Source organism: Macrobrachium nipponense, chromosome 26 (assembly GCF_015104395.2).
Source record: "Macrobrachium nipponense isolate FS-2020 chromosome 26, ASM1510439v2, whole genome shotgun sequence".
NCBI lineage: Eukaryota > Metazoa > Arthropoda > Malacostraca > Decapoda > Palaemonidae > Macrobrachium > Macrobrachium nipponense.
In genome coordinates this window covers 75,835,389-75,848,465 of record NC_087215.1, presented here as the reverse complement: position 1 = coordinate 75,848,465, position 13,077 = coordinate 75,835,389, and the positions used below count along the sequence as shown (strand labels likewise).

The 13,077-nt window shown below is 35.8% G+C and overlaps 1 long non-coding RNA gene across 1 annotated transcript; it reads right to left on the bottom strand.

Annotated features, from left to right (window-relative positions):
- Positions 1-561: 561 nt before the first annotated feature.
- On the bottom strand, positions 562-12,089 carry LOC135200454 (uncharacterized). Its single transcript, XR_010311287.1, has 4 exons — positions 11,994-12,089; positions 8,586-8,694; positions 6,635-6,729; positions 562-2,480 (listed from the first exon to the last, which is right to left on the bottom strand). It is a non-coding gene; the product is annotated as an uncharacterized LOC135200454 (long non-coding RNA).
- Positions 12,090-13,077: the final 988 nt, after the last annotated feature.

The window sequence follows — 13,077 nt, the reverse complement described above, 5'->3', positions numbered from 1 at the left end:
TATACAGGTAATTATAGTCCAGTCAATCTAGGGCAAATGTAAATAAAGCCTAGCACAAGTTGGTAGAGTAGCCATTTACGGTTTTGTGATCCTTGGCCACATCCAAATAACTTATCAAACATCTACCATTATTTAAATAATCGTTCCAGGCGATGTAAGGAGGACAGAATATGAGAGAGAGAGAGAGAGAGAGAAGAGAGAGAGAGAGAGAGAGAGAGAGAGAGAGAGAGAGAGATGCTTACAGGATATTGGAAAAGGATATTTTCGTCTAAATATGCATATAAATACTAAGTTCCAACAATATTAAATGCATTTTTATTTATAAAATATGACAACTTTAAAACAATACGATGTGATAAGATTTCTTAAGTTATTTTCCAAAAAATATATAACATGTTTCTTAAAGCAAAAGGTCTCAAATATATCAGTCAGATTAATAACTTAAGAATCTCTCTCTCTCCTTATACGTATATTTCATTCCATATTGCATTTCTTTGTGCGATTACCGTAATTTCCCCCCTCCTCCCTTTCGAACCATTCTAACTATGTACTGGTTGTTTGAATGATGGCCACTTTCAGGGCAAGAAGGGCATGATCTCACCGAGCCAGGCCTGGCGGGGCCACACCGCTTTTATAACTGGGTGTATTTTGTTTGTATGTTTGTTTGGTGTTATTACTTTTCATGGAACCAGTGGTTATTCAGCAACGGGACCAACGGCTTAACGTGACTTCCGAACCACGTCGAGAGTGAACTTCTATCACCAGAAATACACATCTCTCACTCCTCAATGGAATGGCCGAGAATCGAACCCGCGACCACCGAGGTGAGAAGTAAAGACCAAACCAACCACGCCACTGAGGCGCTGTAACTGTCTGTACATCCCGGACTGTGCAGACTCAATGGTGTCTTTCTCTTGCTGGGAAGCATTGGTGTAAGTTTTTTGTTTTTTAGGCCGTTTGTATAAATACTGTAAATTAGTACTTAATTTCTTATTTTTTTTCAAGTTAGTTATGAAAGTTAGCCAGTGAAAAATATTTGATTTAAAATATTTACAATAAACTCTTAAATTAAGATTAGGCTGAAGTTTAAGCTATACTAAAACTAATTTTAACACTTGAGCCAGTGAAAATTTAATCTTATCAGACATTGTATTCATAAGCCAGTGATAATTTTCAGATTTTAGCAACAGATATCGTAGTCAAAGATTTAAGTAATAAACAATGGATAATGAGTGAGTAATCTTTCATATTGCAGGTTGGGTAAATTAATGGAGCATTGTGATGAAAAGTCAGAAATTAACGATCAACAGCGTTTCAAGATGTGAGCATATGACTACATCACTCATTTATAAAGGGTACTCATACTGCTTACAGTCTGAAGATGAACTCAAGCAGATTTGAAGGTTGCTTTCAGCAAGTCTAATGATCGGGGATTTTTACCTAAATTCACCATATGGAAGTTTTCCATGAAAATTAAGAGCATAGAAGTGACAAGAGAGCTTTGTACATGGAAGTGAAGTTCTTTACAGTAAGGCAGGAACTTCTAGAAAAAAAAATGTAGACAAAATTATCTATACTTCAAGAAGGAATTAGAAGTACTACTGTAAGAAAAATAATGAACACGTACGCAGTTGTAATAAATATATTTAAGTTGTGTAAAATATTTCAAAGCAAAGGAACTCCATGATACTAATACGACTTTTTATCTCAAATCACAGGAAAGCTAAAGCGTGGTTTTAAAAAAATTGCTTGAAATGAACCCTTTGTAGTTTCCATTGAAAAATCTTACAAATCAATGTGTTGCCTTATTTTTAATCTTTCCTGCACTCGTGAAAAGTCCCTCCGCTGCCCTTCCTCACCACCAGAATCTGGTGGTCTGGTACTGAAAATTTATAACTTATCACAGTGGGCAGTACTTTACATAACTCAAATATCACATCGGGCATTAATAGTCTTAACTCCCATACCACAGCGGGCAGTAGTTACAACTCCAATATCACAGCTGGCCTTTCTCAAAAAGGCCTGAAGTAGCAGCATTCAAATCTTAACCCCAGGGAGGAGAGGTCTTCAATATTTTTCAAAGAAAGCTTTTGCAGCAATGGGATTCAGATAATGACCCTGGCAAGTACACCACTCTAATGTCAAGAGGCCTCCTTGACAGCGTCTCCACCTGCGGTGTAGCATTCATACCTAAAACCCTGGCAGGAAGGGACTCCAGTAACCTTCTTTCTCAAACAGACTCCCACTGCAGCCTATCATTCATATGTTGTGGCCTGGCAGAGATTCCAGTAGCAGCTGGCCCTCCTCAGTTGACCCCTGCAGCAATATCACGTTTCTACATCATTCACTAACAGTCAGTGAACACATTTATGCCTCTCATTGGAACAGGCAGCTGTAAGGAAGGTTTTAAGTGGCTGCTTCTGCCATACTGTTCACAATACCACTCACAATCTTCTGTATATTTCAGTCTCTCAGCTGACCTGGAAAAAAAAAGTATTAATGTAAGCTACTGCATTTGTAAGGATTCCTTTAGAATTATCCTTATAGAATTAAAGTGTATTAAACTCCCCTCAAAGGTACAAGTATAGTAAAAATATTATAGGGTACTGCTCACAAAAATTTCATATAACGAGAATTTACTTTCCTCTCTACTATAAAGTCTCAGATCTTAAAACTTCAACTATAGTCAGTTGGGGTAAAAAAAACAAAATTGCAAAAAAATTGAGTTACTCGCTTGCATGTTTATCGATTAGAAAAAATAAAGGGGGAAATCTTGTGATGAGCATGTGGAAACATTACCATGCAGTTACATTTAATTTCCTGTAAAAATAAATTGTGATTTTTTTTTTAGGGTATTTTTTCTTACCCGAAAAAGGGGGTAAGAAAAAACATAGTTGGGGCAAAAAAAAAAAAAAAAAAAACTACCTTCATTTTCGGTATTTTAAGACAATTTAGAGGTCCTCTTGTGGCTGAAGGTAAAATAAAATAAAATGTCTTCTATTTCATATAACTTAACATAGTTCATTAATTCATTATGAGAAATGTATGGTATTTCATTTAATGTTTTTACACCAATCTCATTAGTCACCATTAAAGCTTAAAGAATATTTCCTAAAAGCACTCAATGCTAGCTTATCGGGAAATTTGTAGTAACCCCCTTTAATTATATATGCATTTGCAGGACCAAAAAATACAAATTCAGAAGAAACAATCTGAATATCTTTAGATACTGGTTGCATTCATGTGAGCTTTTCTGGGTCAGATTAAATGCTTTATCTTCTTAAAAAGTCCACTTCTACAGATGAAACTTTCATTTTCATCATATTCAAGTCTTTGTAATTTTATCCCAGTAGTAAGATTTTGTAGGAGTAGAATAAAAAACTGCATAAAATTTATCTACAGCACTGACATCTAACACTGGCATTTGGAATAATTCTTCAGGAACATTTTCATCTGCAGGGATGTGCTCTTCAACTGAAGATTCGTCGTCCATAGCATCTGTATCATCTGTGTCCTCTAGTTCCATCACTGGTTGTTTGTCGTCATCCTGTTCTGAGTCACTGTCTGAGGAGATTTTGCACTTTCTCTTAGGCCTGGATTTGGTTTTTTTTTTTTTTTAACTGTTTTGTGATTTCTTCTCCTGTTATGATTTGGGCTTTCATATTTATGCGACGACGTGTGGGCTTGGATGTATTTGGTGTCTTCCATCTTGCGTGCATAACAGTCCCTAATGTTGTTTCCTCATTGGATTCTTGTAGAATCACACTGTAGCGCATATTAGGAGGGGCTCTTCGTTGAATTTCCTTATAAAGAACATCAAATGGTAAAGAATGCAGAATTCTGTTCAGCTCAGAGTCAGTATTTCGAAAGGAATGGATCATTCTTACAAATTGTACTAATGTTTGATGTTGATGCTTCTGACAGAGGTGTTGAAGCTCTTGTAGTAGTAGGAGTAGTTGGTCTTGTGGTGGGGGTAGTTGACGGACAAAGTGGAGCAGGTATGAGTGTGTCTAAGGACTCTGTAAAATCTCTAGAAACAGAAGTTGAAAGTGGCAGTGACTGGTTTTCATTTTGCTCTGAGCGATCCTCAAGCAAGGGGTCTAATGGGTTTTCTGTTTGCTCTGCTGTATCCTCATGCAAGGAGTCCAAAAGTGGTTCTCCATTGTCATCCTTTGGTGATCCCATTGTTAGCCATTTTCCATAAGTTTCAAGTTTTAGGGGATTCAGCCTATTTTTATTATATTTATCCCTGTTGCAGGGATAAATCCCTGTACTCTCTAATCCTTTCTTTACATTCGGGGGGCGAGAGTCCTTTCTCCCAAACTGAGCATAGCATATTTACAAAACCACATTTTCTCAGTGGTTCTCGAGCTCCTGTTTTATTGACATGATCATTCAAAGCATATTGATAGTAATTCTTCAATGGGGCAAAACAGGTAACATCAAGTGGTTGAAGAACATCAGTACAGTGAGCAGGAAGTTTTAGTATAGATATGTTTTCTTTCTTCGCCAGTTCAACAGTTGCTATTGAGGTATGACTAATATGGCCATCGAGAATTAACAGTAAAGGACGCCTGTCTTTTGTTTTGTCTACGAAATACTTGAAAATGTCCTCGAAGATTGGTGTTGTCATCCAACCATTTTCGGAAACCGCATATTGTGTTCCAGGAATGTCTTGTGTGCCTTTCCAGGTACTTTGCATGTGCTTTCCTCTAATTACCAACTACAGGAGGAAGAGTAGTACCATCTGCACAACACACAGCAAGAACAGTGGTATTTTCCCGATTTGCTCCACGGACAACATGAATGGTTTTCTTCCCCACTGAACCTATGGTCTTACATTTTGATGGGTCATGAGGAAACCCTGTCTCATCAAGATTCCAAATACACACTGGTCTATTACTTATACCAAGACGTTCCTGTGCTCTCTGAAGCAAGTCGTATTATCCATAGATCACAAATGGGTCAGCAGTTACATTTTTCCGAGCTAACTGCATTGTTCCACCCTTTAGACGAAGATTATGTCTACTGAGAAATGAAGCAGCCCATTCATAACCTGGACGACCACCCGCGAAAGGGGTTGGAATCTCATTGGCGACTACATAATCGTGGACAATACCCATAAATTCTGTCATGGTTGGTCCAAAACCCATCTCCTCCATCTCCAGAAGTGCATTCTTCAGCTTGTCCTCTATCTCAGGTGAGAGGGCTGTCTTCCAGCCCTGAAAAGAGAGTGCAAAATAATACTACTTTCAATTTGAGAGGAATTCTTTTCAGTTTGGTTCATTGAAATGTGAATGATAGATGGGCTTGATCATACAATTTATTCTATGTATTCTTTGATTTGCTCCAGCCAAAAAAGTAGAGAAGCACATCATTTAGTTGGGGATGATACAAGTTGAACAGTTGCTTACCCTTTTATCAGTGTGTCCTTCTCCGATAGTTAATGCTCTGTTTCGGAGCATAGAAATTGACATACAGAACTTCAAAGCAGTTGAGCGCACTGAAGCTCCATGCTGTATTTCTTCTAATGCTCTCCTCACAGTTTCTTCTTCCAGGGTTTGATTTTCTTTTTGTAGTCACGAGGCATTTTTCAAGAGCTCAGGCTGCACCAGCTAACTCTGTGGCAGTTACCTTAATACTGAACCTCACACTTGGCAGTTTCCTTACCATTAGACCTTACAATATAGCAACCTGTTAAGACAAATTCAAACTTGTTCAAGCAGTGGTAGCTTACGCACACAGGCAACACTTCAGAGGAAACAAGCTAAACTTCTAATACTTGTTTGGTTGTAATAAGAACATGGGGTAACAAAAAACACCACATGGGGTAACAAAAAACATCATCTGTTTTTTTCTTACCCCACTAATTGGAAATTTGGTGGGGTAAAAAAAAAACAGCCATTATGACAATAAACAATAGAGGCGAGTGATCTGGGACCATTTGACCGCCACTACAACTCTATGGGGACTACAACCCATGTTTCACAAATCTCCGAAACTCATCTGGGGTAAGAAAAAACAGAAGTTTGTGAAAGTCAATAAGAAGTTTTAGAGACCCATTTTTCAATAACTTTACACTGATGGCCTTGCATATTCATAAATATAACAATTAAAGAAATCTAACATGGACACATAGTTAATGAGTATCTTCATGTTTATAGCATTGAATGATAATTTTTTTTTCTGAAGAGGGGGAGAGGGCCATGTTTTTCCTTACCCCAAAACCCCCGTTTTTTTTTTCCCCCAACTGACTATACCATTTTAAAAATATTCTCAAAGGATTTTATTTAAACTAATCAATATTGTCTCTCCAAATGACAATGAAGATTATATTTTAATCCAAATTGTGTCTCCAAATGACAATGAAGATTATATTTTTCAATCTCCAAATGTTACTGCAAAGGAATATAAACTAATGTACGTTCAGAAATAAAATTTATGTTTCAAGCTTTGATTATAATTCCAAACTCATCTAATTTACATTTAATAGAAGAGTACTTCAGCATTTAAAACTTAAACCACGATAAAAGATTTTACCTGTACCTCAACAATCAAAACTATACCTGGTTAACCAGGTTCATCAACAGTTATTGAACACTTCTCTACCAAACTTCAGTATTAAAATTCTCACCTTGCTTACAAAATTCCCAGGCAATTCCCTTTCCTTCCAACTGTTAAACGGTAGCTGCATCCACCAACTTTAAATACCCTTACGAAGACAGCAATCTGTATAAGAAAAATACACGAGAGACTTCCAAAGCAATTAAGTATCTTACTTCCATAATTATCATACACAGCCTAAGTTAACTATCATATCAAAATTCCAATAGGACGACAACTGATTGAGTCCAGGTTGCATACCCCACAACATTTGAGGTTTACCGAAAGATTTGAAACTACCTAAAGATTTGAAACCTGACCAAAATTTACCGTATAATTTAAAAGCTCACCAATTTAAAAAGTTAATACTAGTATTTTGTTACGTCACAGATCTTCAATGAAAACCATTATCGGCCTTGAGACATATTTGCATAATCAAAACTTCGTGAAAAAAAATGTACAAAGACATCTACTAATCAAAAGATAACGTAAGTGTTTTCGTATAAAAAATTAAAAGGCCTTATTCCACTCTGAAAATCAGTTAATACAGGAGTTTCTTCATTCAAAACTTAGCCAACGCTTTCCAGGCTGCTCCTTCCCCTTAATTATATCTCGAAGATTAAAGTCAATTGTTTGTTTTGTATGGTGTTTTTACGTTGCATGGAACCAGTGGTTATTCAGCAACGGGAGCAACGGCTTTACGTGACTTCAGAACCACGTCGAGAGTGAACTTCTGTAACCAGAAATATACACCTGACCACTCAATGGAATGGCAGAGAATATTTTGTACCATGAAAAATTCACTTGCCTAAATTTATACCAAGCAAACAATAGCCCACACCCATTAAATCCTAGTCTGACGCAAGGCCTTGGTCTGACGTTACATCGAACACGAGCCAAGCTCTACTACCGTGTGGACAGTGCTTGGTATTCATAACACTCAATTTCCAACTATTAAGAATGAAATTCCTACTACATCGCATCAAAGTTCTGCATGTAACCTACATAATTAACTGCCCTAAAAACAAGTCAAGGCTTTTAAAGCAATTATATAAACTAACGACCAGTTAAAAGTTCACAATTTCGACCAGACTATTTTGAAGAACACAATCTAAGTCAAATCACCAATATTTCTGTTGCTTTTACTTTATGTCCAAAAATACTGTTTAATAATAATTTCCAGTGTATACCTTTACCTCATACTCAGCATCTCTTGGTGGCGGCTTTTTGAAATGCTTTTTCTACTAACCTTAACCAACTGTAATCTCATTGGTTATATAGATTTTTTCAAATACCAAGAAACTGGATATTCTGTACTAATAATGTAACCCAAATAAAATTACTGGTGTCGCAAACTTCTGACGAACAATGTTTTAACTATTCCTACATCAAGAAAAATAATTTTAGTTACTGAAAACTCCTAAAAGCGCTCTACCTATTTTGAGTCTTGCAAAATATACACGTAATTTTTTCAAGCAATTTTTTTAAGCATGGTAACAAATTTAAACCCAGTATTTTTCACCCAGTTCTTGCTAAGAGCAGTTGTGAAGGATCCACACAGGATTGTTATCCACTGAACACACAAATCATAACTTAATTATTACGAATGGCCATTACTACAAAGTACAGTATTCTGACCTTCAGGACATTTCTTGTAAAGTGTAAGGTGCCACATTTCCAGCAAATTTAATCACGATAAAATAGCCTAAAATTTACATTAACATTTCACTCTTAAACGGTACCTCATTTTAAGATTTGTTCCTTTTTAGATTTTAATAGGCATTTAAGTCATTAAATTAATGGGTAGACAACCAGATTTGTACTAGATCAATTTTATTCATATAACCTTAATGTATATTAACATCAATGCTTTAAATTTAGTACTTTAGGTTAAAGAACTTTCATCCACAATACTCTTAGTCGGCATGCTACCTCCAAACCTAATGCATGCTCAAAACCATTAATACAGTACAACTACTTACACAGGCACTTAAGTCTGATATTCATCTTCATGTCAACATCCTTCAACCAATTTTGAACGAAAACTCTTGACACTGGACCAGTTGACCGATGTGCCACATCTGTCAGTATCTGAAAAACAAAAGGTAGCGAGTTTTTTCTTTAACAGCTCATTTATATCGTACTCTTATTCGCAATATAAAGATAAATGCTAACTAAATTAGAATACATTACAGACAACCCATTACACCCCACTGGTTTAGCCGTACTAAATGAAGCATAAAACTGCATTGCATTACTGAATAGCAGACTTTAATAAATTCTCCATGAACTTTAAGAGCTATTACAAGCATAAGTTATCCAATTATGCACATGCTAACTTCATAATCTAATACAATCATAGCATCCCATTTTCATCAATTTTTGATTATGTAAACATTGCTGTACATATTAAAAGCACAACTCATTTCAAGCCTCAGTTTAAATTCTGAACATTAGTTTTATACATTTCACCCTCAAATACCACATCAATGGGTTACCTTTTCGAATGGCACCGTGATTAATCTAAGGATGTGTAAATTTTATTTTACTAATAGATTTTTATGTTCAGACTTATGATCTAAGATGGCAAAATTTTAGCAACCTTAAAAATTCGAAGTATGTTCAACTACATCCTTTATTGCTAGTCAAATTTCTTACCGCACAAACTTCTAAATGTATTTCTCAAAGTTAATACACGAAACCAAAGTTAGTGAAAAGCTAACTTTTTCCACTTAAATGTTTATCAAGCTCAAAATCTATCAGCAACAATATCATTGATGTATTGTGCAGTACATATGTAAAACTTACTGAAGCAGCATTTCAATTTTAGCAAGCTAAAATCTTAGCTTTATATCTTAATACAGTACTGTAAATCACTTTTCAACAATTCACTATAGCAAGCACTGTACATTTTGCAACACTCAAATGTCGAAATATAAGGGACTAAAGTTCAACCAGATTTATATCACCAAATAAATCCAATTAATTTTGTGGGTTCTCAGCAGATTTCTAAGGCTCACTGCCCTCAGAAGACAAAAAAATCACTAGTTTGGTACCAGTACAGCTACCAAGAGCATTTTTGTATCAGTACATATACCGTGAGCATTTTCGAAGTCCCTATGCAATATGTATGACCAGCTTCATTTTTGTCCTAGCAATGTAATCCAGGTTAAGAAACCAATTTCCTTAGTCTCCTTCAAAAGGTTTATGAACTAAGTTGCCTAACAAGTAGCTTTTGCCCCCCCGGTTCCATTTTAACTTAATTTAAATATTTATAGTACTAACAATCCAAGCTAAGCTAGAGCATAGTATTAAAACTATCTGCAATTGTGTTTTAGTGCAAGACCTTAACTGTTGACATGTCAGCTTAATCAAAAACAACATCTTGCCGAATTCAGCCTATCAATGTTTAACGATACTACGGCTGCAAACTTTTACCTAGGGAACTTCTGTATAATATATTACTAAGTTACGTGCCACTTCTATATTGACATTGTACTACAGTGTTAAAAGAAATTCAAACTGGAAATTGATCTTTGTGAAAAACCTAAATAGTTATTGGAACTTATTACCTCATCAGAGTGAGCAAGCTTACAAAGATACCAGAGTGGCTGCCATCCTCTTGATAAAGAACCTGCTGCAAAGTCTTAATGTAGGAATGCTCTTAAAATCTGGCTAATAGACTAAAACTAACTTTCACACTACCCTACCCCTGCCAGGCATCCAGCCATTTCTTACGCTGTTAACTCAACCTAACTAAGTGTAGCTTTAAAACCTATTAACTTCACTAAAAACCTATGTTAAGGAGTTTTTTTTTACTTTAAGAGTAAGTCCTTTAGTCTGAAAAAAGTAAAGTTTAGTGAAGTGAATATGGAACAATTGTTTATTTTACTAACGGGATAAAGCACTTCAACACTATCCTAGCATAAGATGCTTTAATCTTCACGGGCAAATTTAGTATTACAGTTACATGGCCAGTTACTTAAAATTGCTAGGGCCTCAGGAAGGAGAAAAGCAATTTTTTTAAACCAGCTAGAATAACTAGCTATTTTCTAGCACAAAGTGACCTGCATTTATAAATACCCCAGAATTTAAGAGTTAGGTAACGTACATGAAATTTAGTTTAACTTATATCCATAACCCCAGGAATCAAGCTAACAGATTTGTCAGTCTTCTGACAACTTATTTCTTTCATGAAAGATCATACAAAGCAGAATGTTAATGTCTCCACACTTAACCTAGTGCAGATTATCCCCTGCTCCTAATTTTAGATCTAACTTCTTTAACTTTAAAAAATTTACGCAAAACTTTCCAAGTTTTTTATTCACTTCTGGTAAACAACAAGCACTGGGACTGGAAAAACTTGCCAGTGCCTTTCCCATTTAATTTTCTGGAAGACAACTATTCCGCACAAGTTCGGCATAATGTACACCATTTTAAAACCATTGTCCTATGGTTTTTAGCTAGATCCTTATCTAAGAACTTTAGGTGAAAGTCAACTGTATCTAGGTTTCAGATCAACCACGAAAAAGAATATATTAGCCTTACATATTACCAGGGAAGAAGTCCTACTCTGCAGCAATTTCAAACAAAAGAATTTTAACACGAAGATTGAAAATTCATCTCTAAACAGTACTAGACACTAATTTCCTAAATCTATAAACATTTCTTCGTGACCTACCTCTGTCCCAAAATACATTAACTCAAGGTCATTGACCCAACAAAACTGAAAAGGGCTCAGTAACAATGCATCACAGGTGTAATGAAAAACACATGTTAATTAATTAAATTATTAGTACCACGGGCCTCGAGTTACTCACAAATTTTTTCAACAAATTTTAAGCTACAGTATGCAATTATAACACTTCTACATGGTATTTAATGTACAAAAAGATCAGTTTCACCCGAGGAAAACTTTTGCCTCAAAATTTCCAATCAATTCGCAAACTTTCCTTTTTCACAATAATCATTAGTGATTCATCAGCACTAAAATATTCGAAAAAGTTCCCTCGCCCATCTTTTAACTACCCGGCGTAGGAAAGAAAACTTTACATGAAAGTTCACATGACAAAAGTAACTTAACTAATCTGCCATGGACTAACGTTAAAAAAAAATTGGTACCCAAGTCTAGAACTGAAGACTGATTTACTAAGTTTAATTGGAGATTCTAAAAATGAACCCATGAGATAAAGTTAAAAATTAAAAGACTGCCTATGCTTAAGAATTACAAGACCCACCATAAACTACATAAATAGGGACACCCTAGTACTCGCTAAAAAACACAGCTATTCTCATAAAACATCTATATTGCACTTCACCTAACACTAACATCCGTCGAGAACCACTAAACTAGAAACCTGTAAAACACACAAAGAAACACCAATACTCACCATTAACCTTGAATCGTACTTTCCTTCACAAAAGATCGAGAGTTGAAAAGACTTCGTTAACCTAACAGCCAGTGAAGACAGGACGGTCTTCGAAAGAACGAAAACAAGGAATCGGGAATGATGTGGAAAACCAAAAGAACGTAAAGCTTCATTTCGGCGTCCTTGGAAAACAAAAGAGCGCCATCTAGAGTCACATTTTGTGGTTGCAGTAACCACAAAACGTGATTATAGATGGCGCTCTTTTGTTTTCCAAGGACGCCGAAGTGAAGACCTTAAGTCCTGTTGGTTTTCCACATCATTCCCGATTCCTTGTTTTCTTCCGTTCGACAAACTGCTCGTCTTCACTGCTGAGTAAGATCCTTGAGTTTAACCTTGCGTTTTTATTTGAATTTACAAAATATTACAAAGTTTACACGTGAAGTTTCTCATTAACCAGAATATTTTGTGAGCAGTGTTGAAGTTTTGTGGTTTTTTTGTTTGATAACGTGGTCAAATAGCGCTATTTGGCATCTCTCTGTGGCCACACTGACTACGACTACATCTGTCTTAGTAAAAAAAAAAAAACACACACATAACTTTGTTTGAAATTATTATGATTAAGCTTTGATACTGAAAAAAAGCTATTATAAACAAAATATATGCAAAATGTAATTCTTTAAAATTTAATCCTTAGGCCCCGTCCACACGGTCGAGCTTTGCTCGACGAACTTTGTTCGATGTGACGTCAGAAGCGGAGAAACACTGGTTAAGGTTCTGAATTTTTCCCGCTTCTGACGTCACATCGAACAAAGTTCGTCGGGCAAAGCTTGACCGTGTGGACTGGGCTTTAAATAATAAAAATTATGAAAAATCGTAGCCAAATCGAATTTCCATCTTCTCTTGATAGTATTATGACATTTATGGAGGCAAATTAGGTGGATGCAATTTCATTGGCAACACTGATGCTTAGTCGTTTACCCACACTGAGTCTAGTCAAGGTGGCAACGCTGTTTGTGCGTGTGCTGCTTGTAACTATTTATGAAATAAAATCTGGTATATTTTTTATATATATGTTCAATGTTCTTTAATCACAATCCCATTGAAT